Source organism: Oncorhynchus keta, chromosome 10, assembly GCF_023373465.1.
Source record: "Oncorhynchus keta strain PuntledgeMale-10-30-2019 chromosome 10, Oket_V2, whole genome shotgun sequence".
Classification (NCBI taxonomy): Eukaryota; Metazoa; Chordata; class Actinopteri; order Salmoniformes; family Salmonidae; genus Oncorhynchus; species Oncorhynchus keta.
The window spans coordinates 62,509,941-62,527,663 of record NC_068430.1 but is presented as its reverse complement, the minus strand read 5'-3'; the positions used below and the strand labels follow the sequence as shown (position 1 = coordinate 62,527,663).

At 43.7% G+C, this 17,723-nt stretch overlaps 1 pseudogene; it reads right to left on the bottom strand.

Moving 5' to 3' along the window:
• Positions 1-2,022: 2,022 nt before the first annotated feature.
• On the bottom strand, positions 2,023-9,787 carry LOC118389578 (NACHT, LRR and PYD domains-containing protein 3-like; annotated as a pseudogene).
• Positions 9,788-17,723: the final 7,936 nt, after the last annotated feature.

Sequence of the window (17,723 nt, the reverse complement as noted above, 5' to 3'; positions counted from 1 at the left end):
AAACAAATCATACAGTCAATAATACAGTAGAACAAAAGAAAACAAAAAGTCTATATACAGTGAGTGCAAATGAGGTAAGTTAAGGAAATAAATAGGCCATGGTGGCAAAGTAATTACAATATAGCAATTAAACACTGGAATGGTAGATTGGCAGAAGATGAATGTGCAGGTAGAGATACTGGGGTGCAAAATAAATAAATAAATACCAGTATGGGGATGAGGTAGGTAGATAGATGGGCTGTTTACAGATGGGCTATGTACAGGTGCAGTGATCTGTAAGCTGCTCTGACAGCTGGTGCTTAAAGCTAGTGAGGGAGATGTGAGTCTCCAGCTTCAGAGATTTTTGCAGTTCGTTCCAGTCATGGGCAGCAGAGAACTGGAAGGAAAGACGACCAAAGGAGGAATTAGCTTTGGGGGTGACCAGTGAGATATATCTGATGGAGCGCGTGCTATGAGTGGGTGCTGCTATGGTGACCAGTGAGCTGAGATAAGGCGGGGCTTTACCTAGCAGAGACTTGTAAGATAACCTGTAGCCAGTGGGTTTGGCGACGAGTAAGAAGCGAGGGCCAACCAACAAGAGCGTACAGGTCGCAATGGTGTGTAGTTTATGGGGCTTTGGTGACAAAACGGATGGCACTGTGATAGACTGCATCCAGTTTGTTTAGTAGAGTGTTGGAGGCTATTTTATAGATCACATCACCGAAGTCGAGGATCGGTAGGATGGTCAGTTTTACGAGGGTATGTTTGGCAGCATGAGTGAAGGATGCTTTGTTTTGCGATATAGGAAGCCGATTCTAGATTTAATTTTGGATTGGAGATGCTTAATGTGAGTCTGGAAGGAGAGTTTACAGTCTAACCAGACACCCAGGTATTTGTAGTTGTCCACGTATTCTAAGTCAGAGCCGTCCAGAGTAGTGATGCTGGAGGGGCGAGCAGGTGCGGGCAGCGATCGATTGAAAAGCATGCATTTAGTGTGGCAGGGCTTGCAAACTATTACAGACTACAAAGGGAAGCACAGCCGAGAGCTTCCCAGTGATACGAGCCTAACAGACGAGCTAAATAGCTTCTATGCTCGCTTTGAGGCAAGTAACACTGAAACATGCATAAGAGCATCAGCTGTTCCGGACGACTGTGTGATCACTCTCTCCGCAGCCGATATGAGTAAGACCTTTAAACAGGTCAACATTCACAAGGCCGCAGGGCCAGATGGATTACCAGGACGTGTACTCAGAGCATGCGCTGACCAACTGGCAAGTGTCTTCACTGACATTTTCAACCTCTCCCTGTCTGAGTTTGTAATACCAACATGTTTCAAGCAGACCACCGTAGTCCCTGTGGCCAAGAACACTAAGGTAACCTGCCTAAATGACTACCGACCCGTAACACTCACATCTGTAGCCAAGAAATGTTTTGAAAGGCTCGTCATGGCTCACATCAATACCATTATCCCAGAAATCCTATACCCACCCCAATTTGCATACCACAGCAACAGATCCACAGATGATGCAATCTCTATTGCACTCCACACTGCCATTTCACACATGGAAAGAAGGAATACCTATGTGAGAATGCTATTCATTGACTACAGCTCAGCGTTCAACACCATAGTGCCCTCAAAGTTCATCACTAAGCTAAGGAACCTGGAACTAAACACTTACCTCTTCAAATGGATCCTTGTACTTCCTGACAGGCTGCCCCCAGGTGGTAAGGTTAGGTAACAACACATCCGCCATGCTGATCCTCAACACGGAGGCTCCTCAGTGGTGTTTGCTCAGGCCCCTCCTGTACTCCCTGTTCACTCATGACTGCACAGCCAGGCATGACTCCAACACCATCATTAAGTTTGCTGATGACACAACATTGCCTGATCACTGACAACAATGAGACAGCCTATAGGGAGGAGGTCAGAGAGCACACCCCCATTCTCATCGACGGGGCTCTAGTGGAGCAGGTTGAGAGCTTCAAGTCTCTTGGCGTCCACATCACCAACAAACTAACAAACTATCCACTGGACACAGGAAGCTATTTTACCTTACACAGGGACACTGAGGTGTTGCACTCAAGAAGCCAAAACCCTGCATAGAGGGGCTCAGTAAACGTGGTGTGGAATGTGTGGAGGTGGGTCATTGTGTCAGAGGTGACACTGTAGAAGGACAGAGTGCCGTCAGGCCAGTCCAGATACACCCCTACTTTGTGGGAGCCGGAGGAGGGGAAAGGTATGTCAGTGGCACTCTTATTGTGGGAGGCAGAGTAACTTTTACCAGAGCAGTGCAGACTCCAGGACTTGTCATTGGATCCAAGCACACCGTCATCATCCCCCTTGTTCCTGTTAATTCCTTTATATGTCATTCCCATGTAAGACCTAAAAGACCACTCTGCTTCCCAGTAACAGCGTCCAGACAGAGGCTCTCTACACAGCACCATTTCCCTTTGTTCAAATCTCTCTGGGTGATCAGGATACGGCTGCTCCTCCAACCATGTCACCTTTCTGTTCTCCTGGGACAGTGTGAGGAGTATGTGTGCTGTGTTTAGGTCCAGTGGGAGCTCACAAGCATCTGGTGGGGATCAGGACACTATACGTATTTTACAAATCATCAAGAGGTATATATTTTTAACTTCACTGTGCACCCTCTTACCTGCCGAGTGAAACTTCAGGGTGTGTCTCATTATTAACATATGAACAGAAGAAGCATAGGAGAGAATCATACAAAACATTCCCAGTTGTAATCATTTACATTTACATTTAAGTCATTTAGCAGACGCTCTTATCCAGAGCGACTTACAAATTGGAAACGGCATCAATGTACATTGAAACTGTCCCTAATTTACATACAGCACTGTCTAACGTGCCACAAACACAGTATTCTGGAATATTCACAGCTTAGTGGTGAATTGGGGGAGTTTGCTGCAATGAGCTCACATTTTAGTGTTGGGGCTCTTGCAGTATGAGAGGTCCTTCAATGTAACATATGATGACAAACCAAAAATAACCAATGAAAATAGCCTCATCAATAAATGATGTAATGAAAGGTATGGGCTATATGCTGCATGTAGTTTGATAGTTATAGTTATATCATGAACAAAACAAGAAAGATAGCCATGGCTCTTCAGCAATGTGTGTTAGGCTACACTACCGGTCAAAATGCCAAGAGTGTTACGATCGTCGATGGAAGGATCGGACCAAGGTGCAGCGTGGTAGGCGGACATTTTAATTTATTAAATGAACACCGAAAAAAAATACGAACCGTACCGTTTCGTAGGGCTAAACAGCACAGTACCAAAAACAAGATCCCACAAACTACATGTGGAAAAAGGCTGCCTAAGTATGATCCTCAATCAGAGACAACGATAGACAGCTGCCTCTGATTGGGAACCATACCCTGCCAATAAAGAAAGAGAACATAGATTTCCCACCCTAGTCACACCCTGACCAAACCAAATAGAGAATAAAAAGGATCTCTAAGGTCAGGACGTGACAAAGAGTGTGCAAAGCTGTCATTAAGGCAAAGAAAGGGTGGCTATTTGAAGAATCTCAAATATAAAATATATTTAGATTTGTTTAACACATTTTTGGTTACTACATGATTCCATATGTGTTATTTCATAGTTTTGAAATCTTCACTATTATTCTCCAATGTAGAAAATAGTAAAAACAAAGAAAAACCCTTCAAACTTTTGACCGGTAGTGTACTTTGTAGTTACTGTGCTAGAATGTAAATATAATGTACTGCTTATAACTCATTGAGCTCTGAATTCTGCTTCCATAGAATGAGAGCCAACATTTGAGTCAACATGAAATACACACTTATTCTCCATTGCAGTCAACACTCACATTTTTTAGGTCCAGGTTTGATCCTGCACTCTCCACCATTTTCCATACTATAGAGATAGAATTGTTTTGAGTGACGCACATATGCACACGCCTACATAACGCATAACTCAGAATAAAGGTATCATTTATTAATGTGGATTTATACAAATCCTCTACATACTTGAGTTTCTCCAGTCTCAAGTGTGGATCCTCCAGTCCAGCAGAAAGCAGTCTCACTCCTGTGTCTCCTAGGTGATTGTAGCTCAGATCCAGCTCTCTCAGGTGTGAGGGGTTTGACCTCAGAGCTGTGTCGAGAGAAACACAGCCCTCATCTGTGATCTGACAGCCTGTAGAGAGTTGATCCAGACTTCACACACTGCGACCATTTAGTAATACAGAAAATGGCAGAAGCATATGTTGTTTTTTCACACGATATTCAACAAATACAGGAATACTGACCTTAGTGTTTCCAGTTTACAGTGTGGATTCTCCAGTCCAGCAGAGAGTAGCTTTACTCCTGAATCCGGCAGGTCATTGTCACTGGGGTCCAGCTCTCTCTGGTAAGAGGAGTTGAGAGCTGAGGCCAACACTTCACAGCATCCTTCTGAGAGGTTACAATGGTTCAGCCTAAATTATGTGTAAAAAAGAAAATCATAACAGTTTACAACAAAAACAGTAACAAGACTGTTTAGTAGTACAGACTGGGAATTGTTCGGGGATTCATCCGATAGCATTGAGGAGTTTATCACATCAGTCACGGGCTTCATCAATAAGTGCATAGACGACGTCGTCCCCACAGCGACTATACGAATGTATCCCAAACCAAAAACCATGTATTACAGGCAATATCTGTTCTGGGCTAAAGGCTAGAGCTACCGCTCACAAGGAATCGGACACGGACATGGACGCATACAAGAAAGCCCGCTACGATGAAACATCAAACATGCAAAAGGACAATACAGGCTCCAACACTCTTCGGATGTGTCAGGGCTTGCAGACGATAACGGATTACAAACCCAGCCGTGAGATGAGCTAAACGAGCTAAATGAGTTTTATTCTCGCTTCAAGGAAAATAACACCCGAGTCTTGCACGAAAGCCCGTTGTTCCGGATGACCGTGTGATCTCTCTCCATGGCCGATGAGAGTAAACAACAGGTAAACACTCGCAAGGCGGGCCAGACGGAATACCAGGGTGCATTCTCAGAGAATGCACAGACCAGCTGGTAAGTGTCTTCACGGACATTTTCAATCTATCCTTGTCCCAGTCTGTAATTCCAACATGTTTCAAGCTGACAACCATTGTCCCTGTTTCCAATAACTCCAAGGTAACCTTCCTAAATGACTATACGGCTGGTCATGACACACATCAACACCATCATCCCAGACACCTACTCCAATTCGCATACCGCCCCAACAGATCAACAGATGACGCAATCTCAATTGCACTTCACACTGCCCTCTCCCACCTGGACAAGAGGGGAAATAACTATGTGAGAATGCTGTTCATAGACTACAGCGTTCAACACCATTGTCCCCTCCCTGGGACTGAACACCTCCCTTTGCAACAGGATACTGGACTTTCTGACGGGCCGTCCCCAGGTGATGAGGGTAGGCAACAACACCTCCACCTCGCTGACCCTCAACACTGGGGCCCCTCAGGGGTGCGTGCTTAGTCAACTCCTGTACTCCCTGTTTACCCATGACTGCGTGGCCATCCACAACACCAACACAATCATCAAGTTTGCTGACGAAACAACGGTGGTAAGCCTTATCACCAATGGCAATAAGACAGGCTACAGGGAGGAGGTCAGAGACGTGCCAAGACATAAACCTCTCCCTCAACGTCAGTAAGACAAAGGAGCCGATGGTGGCTACAGGAGAAAAAGGGGAGAGCACGCCCCCATCCACATTGACAGGGCTGTAGTGGAGCGGGTTGAAAGCTTCAAGTAATGGCACTTCCTGTATATAGCTGCACATTGATCTGGTACTGGCATCTCCTGTATATAGCTGCACATTGATCTGGTACTGGCACTTCCTGTATATAGCTGCACATTGATCTGGTACTGGCACTTCCTGTATATACCTCCACATTGATCTGGTACTGGCACTTCCTGTATATAGCTGCACATTGATCTGGTACTGGTACTTCCTGTATATAGCTGCACATTGATCTGGTACTGGCACTTCCTGTATATAGCTGCACATTGATCTGGTACTGGTACTTCCTGTATATAGCTGCACATTGATCTGGTACTGGCACTTCCTGTATATAGCTGCACATTGATCTGGTACTGGTACTTCCTGTATATAGCTGCACATTGATCTGGTACTGGCACTTCCTGTATATAGCTGCACATTGATCTGGTACTGGCACTTCCTGTATATAGCTGCACATTGATCTGGTACTGGTACTTCCTGTATATAGCTTTATTCTTGTGTATTTTATTCCTCTAGTTACTATTTTTACAATTTTTTAATTTTTACTCTGAATTGTTGGGAAGGGCTCGTGAGCTATCATTTCACAGTAAACCTGTTGTATTCGGCGAATGTGACAAAAAATGTTTGTTTGATTTAAATTAATAAAGTCAATTGAGAATAGTAGTGAATAAAACATTTTTTGTAAAAAAATATATATTTCTGTCGGATGATTAGTATTTAAATATCCAGGTACTTACCTCACAGTTCTAGAAGCTTTGGCCAATGGCAGCAGCTTCAGCAGACCTTCCTTTGATCTGGAGTATTTATTGAGTTCAAACACATCCAAGTCCTCTTCAGACGTCAACAACACAAAGACCAGAGCTGACCACTGGGCAGGTGAGAGTTCTTCTCTGGAGAGTTTCCCTGAGCTCAGGTAGCTTTGGATCTCATCCACAAGAGAATAATCATTCAGTTCATTCAGACAATGGAACAGATTGATGCACCTCTCTGGCGAGGGATTCTCCCTGATCTTCTTCTTAATGTACTTGACTGTTTCGATATTGCTCTGTGAACTGCTTCTTGTCTGTGTCAGTAGAAAACGTAAACGATTCTGATTGGAATCCCCTGATAGACCCAGAAGGAAATGGAGAAAAAGGTCTAGGTGTCCAGTCTCACTCTGTCAGGCCTTATGCACCGCACACTTGTGGAAGGTGATGGCAGGTTTATATCTGAACACGATCTGCATTTTTCTGATGATGGATTGCTGTTTTGCCATGAGATTCACATTGTTGTGAATTGTTGAACATTGTTGAATACTCAGATGCACAAAGCAGTACACCTTCTCTTGATACAAACCAAAGTCCTCACAAAATATTGCACACTGTGCACACTCCTGAGTACACTGAGGCTTCTTTAATATCAATGCCACACTTCTTCAGGTCTGCTGCACAGAAAATAAGATGACCTTTCTCAAGCTGCCAAAAAGCCAATTTTCCTAGTGATAGTATGATCTTTGGATTCCAATGAGCATCTGTCTCACATTTCCCATAATACTTCACATTCATCTGTTTAGCTTGGACAACCGCAAACTGTGTGTACATTTGAGTTAGGGACTTTGCCATCTCTCTAATCTCTTCTTCATCCATTTTCTCTAGAACTGTAGCAGATATCCAACAGAAGACTGGTGGCACATGATGTAGATGTCTTTATGTGTGAGATGACTCTGCTGGCCAGGTTCTCATCGCTGATTCTCTTCCTGAAGTACTCTTCCTTCTGAGGGTCATTGATCCCTCGTACCTCTGTCACCAGGTCGACATACCTAGGAGGAATTTGATTAGATGCAGCAGGTCGAGAGGTTATCCACAGGTGGACAGAGGGAAGCAGATTTCCCTTGATGAGGTTCGTCAACAGCACTTCAACAGAGGTCGACTCTGTGACATCATACTTACAATTCTTGCTCTGGAAGTTTAGAGTCATGTGAAACTCATCCAGACCATCAAGGGCAATCAAAACTTTGTACTTGCTCTCACTGTAATTTCCTGATCCTTTCAATGTCATAAAAAGGTGGTTGAGAAATAATTTTTCCCTTTTGCATATTCGATACATTCATGAAGAATATCTACCAAACTGTGTTTTTCCCCAGTCATTGAATTCAGCTCCCGAAAAGGGAGGGGAAAGATTAATTGGACATCCTGATTTGCTTCCCCTTCCAGCCAATCCAGACTGAACTTCTGCACAGATACTGTTTTTCCAATTCCAGCAACTCCTTTTGTTAACACAGTTCTGATTTGGTTGTCTTGTATGGGTAAGGTCTTAAAAATGTTATTACATTTGATAGGCGTCTCTGATCATTTCCAGGATGCCGCCTCGATCTGTCTCACCTCATGTTCGAGATTGACCTCTCCACTTCCACCCTCTGTGATGTAGAGCTCTGTGTAGATCTCATTGAGAAGTTGTGTAACGCCTTGCTTAGCCACTCCCTCAAATACACGTCGACAGTTCTTCCGCAGATTGGATTGTAGTTTTTGTTGGCACATCATAACATACCCATTTGAGAGACCTAGCAATGAATTCAAAATATGACTTTCAAATCCAATACAACCAGTTTAAGACAAGAAAAAAAACATATTTACAAAAAAAAACATATTCACCAAGATTACCAGCAACTAAAATTAGTCAATTAATTCACTTTTATTTTGTGTCTCCTCTTATTATTTATCATCTTCTGTAGAGTTTACAGGAGGGTTTGCTGTGGCAATAACAAGGCCTCCAGTCTCATTGCTGTTGGCTGGAGAAGCAGCCTGAGTCGTAGATGTTTTCTCTGGCGCTTCCTCAACACCAACCTCTCCTAAAGCAGAAGGAGTAAGGTTTCTACCCAGCACTCTAACAGAAACATAATCATGATAGATTATCGTCGCTGTCGGATGAAGACATGGTAACTCATTATTTATTTTTTAATGATTTAATTGAAAGCAGTAACCCCTCAATGTACTTGGAACATTTCATGACACTAAAACCAATCAAATGTATTCTAAATAGCTTCTGAAATTTTATAATTGTATGTTCATTAATGGGAAAATATGGATGTTTTCTCAATTTCCAGGAAAAGGTCTGTTTTGTAGATAAGAGGTTATCATCCGACAGTGAAGTTATGCTGTTTCTCTAAGGTCTTTTCTCCTATTAGAAATGACGTTCTGATTGATTAAGGGATTCTGTTGCTCTAAGGACTTTTCTCCTATTAGAAATGACGTTCTGATTGATTAAGGGATATGATTGTCATCCCACCCAAACATCTTACATAACCACATAAAATCAAAAAACATTTCAACTGAATTGTGAAAGAGAAATAGAATAGTAATAATTGTGCACAAACATACAATCAGAATGAAACACCATATGATATTATTCACCAGCATCTGGAGAGTTGACATGGATGCTGATGTTAACTGGACCATCAATATGGCAGCCAGTGAGTGCAGGGGAAATAACATGGCCACCTGTCTTAGCACTGATGGTGGGATGGACAGAAGCTCCCTGATGTGAAATGGTGGATGTTCTCCCAGCATTTTCTTCCTGACCACTGGCATCTCATTAGGACAAAGATGGGAGGGGCTTTGACTGGTTAGCACCCTAACATTATAGGACCCTTTTCCTCTAATAAATGAAGTTAGTCAAGAATGTTGTCTGACTATAAGTAAAAGACAGATGAATGTTGGCAAACATTTGTTATGATTAACTTTATGTGCAGAAATAATAGAACAATTCTGAATGACCTTTTTTACAGTCTGTCATTAACTTCTCAGCTCGATTGTTGTGTTTCATCTTCCTCAGGACCTTCGGTGAGATATCCAGAGCGGTCACAAAGCTGTAGGTCTCCACCATCTTGTCCACAATGTCCTCTCTGTCAGCACCCTCTAACTGGCATTTTGGGATGGGAGAGAAGCCCAACTGGGAGATAAACCCATCAGGTTGCTTAAGGTACCATTTAAATGTCTTCAACACATCCTTACCCAGCTCTGTCAGAGTGGCCAGAAGCAGCTCTGCAGTAGATGTGGCCATTGTAGATCATGGAACACTAGGAAGGAGCAGACAAAAAATAGTGAGGCATGCCTTAAAAGGGATGTGGCGCAGCGGTCTAAGGCACTACAGACCCTGGTTCAATTCCAGGGTGTATCACAACTGTCCGTGATTCGGAGTCCCATAGGGCAGCGCAAAATTGGCCCAGCATTGTCCGGGTTAGGGGTTTGCTGACTTGCCTAGTTAAATAAAGGATAAATATATATATTTTTAAATAAATAAATAGTCAATATATAGTCCCTTCGCACAGTGGTGTAGGCACTCTCGGGTGTGGGAGATAAGATAACTTTAATATTGTAACGTCGTTCTTCGTTTGTAGAAAGAGAGTCGGACCGAAATGCAGCGTGGTGGTTACTCATGACTTTAAAGAACAAAGTGACACATGAAATAACTATACAAATACAAAAACAACAAACGGAATGTGAAACCTAATTACAGCCTATCTGGTGAAACTACACAGAGACAGGTGTCCCGGACGCACCTCAAAACCATAGGGAGGGTCCGGGTGGGCGTCTGTCCATGGTGGCGGTTCCGGCTCGGGACGTGGACCCCACTCCATTAATGTCCTAGTTCCTCCCCTTCGCGTCCTGGGATAATCCACCCTCGCCGCCGACCATGGCCTAATAGTCCTCACCCAGAACCCCACAGAACTGAGGAGCAGCTCGTGACTGAGGGGTATCTCTGGACTGAGAGACAGCTCAGGACTGAGGGGCAGCTCGGGACTGAGGGGCAGCTCGGGACTGAGGGGCAGCTCGGGACTGAGGGGCAGCTCGGGACTGAGGGAGCTCGGGACTGAGGGGAAGCTCGGGACTGAGGGGAAGCTCGAGACTGAGGGGCAGCCCAGAACTGAGGGGCAGCCCGGTACTGAGGGGAAGCCCGGTACTGAGAGGAAGCCCAGTACTGAGAGGAAGCCCAGTACTGAGAGGAAGCCCAGTACTGAGATGAAGCTCAGGTAGGTAGTAGGCTCCGGTAGATCCTGGCTGGCTGGCGGATCTGGAAGAGACTGGTTGACTGGCAGATCTGGAAGAGACTGGTTGACTGGCAGATCTGGAAGAGACTGGTTGACTGGCAGATCTGGAAGAGACTGGTTGACTGGCAGATCTGGAAGAGACTGGTTGACTGGCAGATCTGGAAGAGACTGGTTGACTGGCAGATCTGGAAGAGACTGGTTGACTGGCAGATCTAGGAGATCATGGCTGACTGGCGGATCTAGCTGCTCTATGCAGACTGACAGCTCCTTGCAGACTGACAGCTCTGGCTGCTCCATGCAGGCTGACAGCTCCTTGCAGACTGGCAGCTCTTTGCAGACTGACAGCTCCTTGCAGACTGACAGCTCTGGCTGCGTCATGCAGAAAGACAGCTCTGACTGCTCCATGCAGGCTGGCAGCACCTTGCAGACTGGCAGCTCCTTGCAGACTAGCAGCTCCTTGCAGACTGGCAGCTCTGGCTGCTTCATGCAGACTGACATCTCTGGCTGCTTCATACAGACTGACAGCTCTGACTGCTCCATGCAGGCTGACAGCTCTGACTGCTCCATGCAGGCTGACAGCTCTGACTGCTCCATGCAGGCTGGCAGCACCTTGCAGACTGGCAGCTCCTTGCAGACTAGCAGCTCCTTGCAGACTGGCAGCTCTGGCTGTTTCATGCAGACTGACAGCTCAGGCTGCTCCAAACAGGCAGGAGGCTCCGGCAGTGCCGTAGAGGAGGAAGGCTCTGATAGAGCTGAACAGGCGGGAGACTCCGACAGCGCAGGAGGGAAGGACGGCTCTGATAGCGCTGAACAGACAGGAGACTCCGGTAGCGCAGGAGAGGAGAAAGGCTCCGACAGCGCTGGAGAGACGGGAGACTCCGACAGCACAGGAGAGGCGAGGCGCACTGTAGGCCTGATGCGTGGTGCTGGCACTGGTGATACAGGAGCGAGGACACGCACAGGAAGCCTGGTGCGGGGAGCTGCTACCGGAGGACTGGTGTGTGGAGGTGGCTCTGGATAGACCGGACCGTGCAGGCGCACTGGAGCTCTTGAGCACCGAGCCTGCCCAAGCTTACCTGGCTCGATGCCCACTCTAGCCCGGCCAATACGAAGGACTGGTATGAACCGCACCGGGCTATGCACCCGCACTGGAAACACTGTGCGCTCCATAGCATAACACGGTGTCTGCCCGGTCTCTCTAGCCCACCGGTAAGCACAGGGAGTTTGCGCATGTCTCCTACCTGGCATAGCCATACTCCCATTAAGCCCCCCCCCCCCCAATATTTTTTTTGGGCTGCTTTTCGGGCTTCCATCCGCGTCGCCGTGCTGCCTCCTCATACCAGCGCCTCTCCGCTTTAGCCGCCTCTAGTTCTTCCTTGGGACGGCGATATTCTCCCGGCTGCGCCCAGGGTCCTTTTCCGTCTAATATCATCTCCCAAGACCAGAAGTCCTTATATTGCTGCTCCTCACGATTATCAGGGAGAGTAGGCTCAGGTCTGACTCCTGACTCTGCTACTCTCTCCCTGAGCCCTCCTCCAATAAATATTTGGGGGTGACTTTCGGTTTTCGCTCTGCGCCGCCGTGTCTTTCTTCTCGACTCCATTCGCCTATAGCCCTCTTCGTACTGCACCAGCGAATCCCAGGTGGGCTCCGGCATTCTCTCTGGGTCGGCCGCCCACCTGTCTATTTTTTCCCACGTCGTATACTCCAAGCCTCTGCTGTCCATAACGTCCTCCCTTCGCTGCTCCAGCTGCCTGTTAACACGCTGCTCGGTCCGAGTGTGGTGGGTGATTCTGTAACGTCGTTCTTCGTTTGTAGAAAGAGAGTCGGACCGAAATGCAGCGTGGTGGTTACTCATGACTTTAAAGAACAAAGTGACACATGAAATAACTATACAAATACAAAAACAACAGTTCTAGTTGGGCTACTGATTAACCTCACCCGGAGGAAGTCTGTGACCATATTGACAAAGCAGCTCAGAGTAGGAGTGCTGATATTATATCAGTTTTGCTTTTCAGATCATAATGAATAATATTATATGGGCAGGGAGGACCTGATCCTAGTTCAGCACTCCTACTCTGAGACGCTTCATGATTAGGCTGCGGGTGCACAATGGTAATGATCAACTTTAGCGCAAGCAAATGCAGTCAAAGTCAAGTAAAACTGATTGCACCAGCTACACCAGGCCACTTAATTCATAGGTAGTATCACTTTTATAAGTTAGGTTGCAAACTATACAAATTGCAACGTTGCTACAAATGGCTATGCAGTGATTACAATATAGTGGCTATATACAGGAAAGCCAAAGTTCCAAAAGCTGGGCCTAAAAGATGTGTATAGAAGATTAACAATATATTTTGCTGTGACTCTTATGTTGATGATGTAAAAACAAAATATTTTATTGGTCTGATAGATGCTGCACTTGATGCATTTATGAAATTGCTTTTCCAATTATTGATAAACATGCACCTGTTATGAAACTGTTAGAACTGTTAACGTGTCATAGAATGATGAGGAATTGAACAACTGTATGGTTGAAAGAGATGGGGCAAAAGGAGTGGCTAATAAGTCTGGCTGAACATCTGACTGGCTGACTTACTGCAAATTGAGAAATTATGTGACTAAACTCAACTAAAAGAGGAAGAAACTGTATTATGAGGCCAAGATAAATGATATTTTCTACATTGTAGAATAATAGTTAATACATCAAAGCTATGAAATAACACATGGAATCATGTAGTAACCAAAAATGGGTTAAAAAAATCAAAATATCTTTTATACAGTGGGGCAAAAAAGTATTTAGTCAGCCACCAATTGTGCAAGTTCTCCCACTTAAAAAGATGAGAGAGGCCTGTAATTTTCATCATATGTACACTTCAACTATGACAGACAAAATATTAGGTTATTAATTTTTCATCCACATGTCCATAGATATATATTAATTCCATTTATTCAACATAGGACATGGTGAAACTTTAGTTTTTCTTCTTAAAAACCCTTAGTGGGCTTCCTGTTAGTAACATGACAGAAAACAGGGCAGTGGGGTTTAAAAAAAAAAAAAAGTTGTATTTTAGTTTAGGTTTACACAAAAATCTTATTAATTGTTTTGTTATGCACTGTCTGGGTTAAGGTGTAGATTCACATGCCTTCGCAAAAGGCAGGAATCTTGGTCACAGGCGGGCAATGGTCATACACAGGTAGGCAAACAGGCAGGTGAATCAAAACTAGGACTGAAGGCTATAACTGGTTCTCACATACGCGCTAGGAAAAGGCTTAGTAAGAGCCAAAACGAACAATACCTCACAAATGCACAAACAGAATGAACTGAACTAAATAAGGAGCTGATGAGACCAGGTGAGTAACTAACACAGGTGAAATCAATAAACAAAAATGAAAGACGGGCTACGTTGAAGAATGCAAAGAAACAGGGCTACGTTTAAGAACACAACGAAACAGAACACAAGGTAAACTAAGAAAATAAATACAGAACCTTACAATTCTTCAATACTACTGTAAAATAAATAGTTAATTTAAAGCAGTCTCCTGGTCATGTGGTCAAGAGGAAGAAAATTCTAACATTCTTAAAGGAAAGGGTTTCAATTGCTGTGCCACAGGAGTCTCATTTATCTTCAACAGAACATGATAAGCTGAAGAGGGACTCGGTGGGCCAGGCATACTTATCTTCTTTTAGTTCAAACAAAAGAGGCACCGCCATCCTTGTAAATAAAAATGTCCCAGTTATATTTGAGCGACAATTTATTTTGATTACAGATAATATACTTGGTAAATGTATATGGCCGAACTCAGACTCGCCCAAATATATGTCTACCATGATTTTATTATTTAATCAACACTGCAAGGGACTTGAGTTTATTTCAGGAGATTTTATTATTTAATCAACACTGCAAGGGACTTGTTTATTTCAGGAGATTTTAAGTATATTCTGGGTAAACTGGATAAATCATCAACTGCTGTCACGCCCTGACCTTAGTATTCTTTGTTTTCTTTATTATTTTGGTTAGGTCAGGGTGTGACAAGGGTGATTTATGTGTTTTTTCCTGTCTAGGGGTTTTGTATGTTTATGGGGAGTGTTCACTAGTCTAGGTGTTATGTATGTCTATGGTTGCCTAGATTGGTTCTCAATTAGAGGCAGCTGTTTATCGTTGTCTCTGATTGGGAACCATATTTAGGCAGCCATATTCCTTAGGTTCTCTGTGGGTTATTGTCTATGTATTAGTTGCTTGTGGCTGCACTTATATTATATAGTGTCATGGTCGGTTTATTGTTTTGTGAGTTTGTTTAGTGTTTCTTCATTAAAGAAGTATTTATTCGTCTTACGCTGCGCCTTGGTCTCCTCCATACATCAAACGTGACAACTGCTCCAGTCTTGAATCACATAGCCTCAAATACATTTGTGATTAATCTTGTTCAGTAGACATATTGAGAGAGCTAAAAACCTAATGTCAGAGACTATACTTTCTACTCTAGACCCCATAATTCAGATTCTAGATTGGACAATAATGTATGCCCTCTATTTACATGATGTTGTCCAGTCATGAGCTATTGGTTCTAGTCATTTCAGACCATGCCCTAGTGTATATAGATATTGAAATTGGCAAAACAGTCCCCAAAACGAGATATTGGAGACTTAATGTCTCTGCTTAACAATGAATTGCTCTGTGATTATTATTGTCTCGACAATCAATTCTCTCCTGTCTCAGCTGCAACTATCTGGGATGCTGCTAAAGCAACCATAGGGGGTTATATCATTTCCCAAGCTTCTCTGATCAAGAAGCTTATAATGGAAAATAGGGTGAAAAAATACCAGTCTCAATGTCAACAGTGAAGAGGTGACTCCGGGATGCTGGCCTTCTTGGCAGAGTTGCAAAGAAAAAGCCATATCTTAGATTGGCTAATAAAAAGAGAAGATTAAGATGGGCAAAAGAACACCAACACTGGACAAAGGAACTCTGCCTAGAAGGCCAGCATTCCGGAGTCGCCTCTTCACTGTTGACGTTGAGACTGGTGTTTTGCGTGTACTATTTAATGAAGCTGCCAGTTGAGGACTTGTGAGGCATCTGTTTCTCAAACTAGACACACTAATGTACTTGTCCTCTTGCTCAGTTGTGCACCAGGGCCCCCCACTCCTCTTTCCATTCTGGTTAGGGCCAGTTTGCGCTGTTCTGTGAAGGGAGTAGTACACAGCGTTGTACCAGATCTTCAGTTTCTTGGCAATTTTTCGCATGGAATAACCTTCATTTCTCAGAACAATAGACTGACGTGTTTCAGATGAAAGATCTTTGTTTCTGACCATTTTGAGCCTGTAATCGAATCCACAAATGCTGATGCTCCTGATACTCAACTAGTCTAAAGAAGGACAGTTTTATTGCTTCTTTAAATCAGGACAATAGTTTTAAGCTGTGCTAACTTAACTGATCATTTCCTAATGATCAATTAGCCTTTTAAAATGAAAAACTTGTATTAGCTAACACAACGTGCCATTGGAACACAGGAGTGATGGTTGCTGATAATGGGCCTCTGTACACCTATGTAGATATTCCATATAAAAATCTGCCGTTTCCAGCTACAATAGGCACTTACAACAATGTTTACACTGTATTTCTGATCATTTTGATGTTATTTTAATAGACAAAATGAGCTTTTCTTTCAAAAACAAGGACATTTCTAAGTGACCCAAAACTTTTGAACGGTAGTGTGTGTGTTATGGATTTTCAACCTCTGCCATATCGTGGATTCAGAGCTATCTAATAGAACTCAAAGGGTTTTCTTTAATAGGAGCTTCTCTAATGTCAAGCATGTAAAGTATGGTGTACCGCAGTGCATCTCCTGTCTATTTTTAACAATGACCTGCCACTGGCATTAAACAAAGCATGTGTGTCCATGTATGTTGATGATTCAACGATATACACATCAGCAACCACAACTAATGAAGTCACTGAAACCCTTTACAAAGAGTTGCAGTCTGTTTTGGAATAGGTGGCCAGTAATAACCTGGTCCTGAACATCTCTAAAACTAAGAGCATTGTATTTGGTACAAATCAGTTCTAGACCTCAGCTGAATCTGGCAATGAATGGTGTGGCTGTTGAACAAGTTGAGGACACTAAATTACTTGGTGTTACTTTAGATTGTAAACTATCATGGTCAAAACATATAGATTCAATGGTTGTAAAGATGGGGAGAGGTCTGTGCATAATAAAGAGATGCTCTGCTTTTTTGACCCCACACTCCAAAAAGCAAGTCCTGCAGGCTCCAGTTTTGTCTTATCTTGATTATTGTCCAGTCGTGTGGTCCAGTGCTGCCAGGAAAGAACAAGTTAAGCTGCAGCTGGCCCAGAACAGAGCGGGATGTCTTGCTCTTTATTGTAATCAGAGGGCTAATATAAATAGTATGCATGCCAGTCTCTCTTGGCAAAGCGGAGAGACTAACTGCATCACTTCTTTTAAGAAACATTCATGTGTTAAATCCCAAATTGTTTGCATAGTCAACTTATACACAGCTCTGAAACACACACTTACCCCACCAGACATGCCACCAGGGGTCTTTTCACAGTCCCCAAATCCAGAACAAATTCAAGGAAGCTTACAGTATTATATAGAGCCATTATTACACACAACTCCATTCCATCTCATATTGCTCAGATGAACAGCAATCCTGGTTTAATGTTTTATATTTTTTAGATAAAACACCCGATGGCACACCGCTCCCCTATTTGACCTAGATCGTTTGTGTATGCATTGGTATATGTAGGCTACGTGTGCATTTTTTAATGAATGTAGTTCTGTCCTTGAGCTGTTCTTGTCTATTAATGTTCTGTAATGTCATGTTTCATGTGGACCCCAGGAAGAGCAGCTGCTGCTTTTGCAACAGCTAATGGAGATCTTAATAAAATACAAATGCATATTGCTCCTCCTGTCTCTACTTGTTTT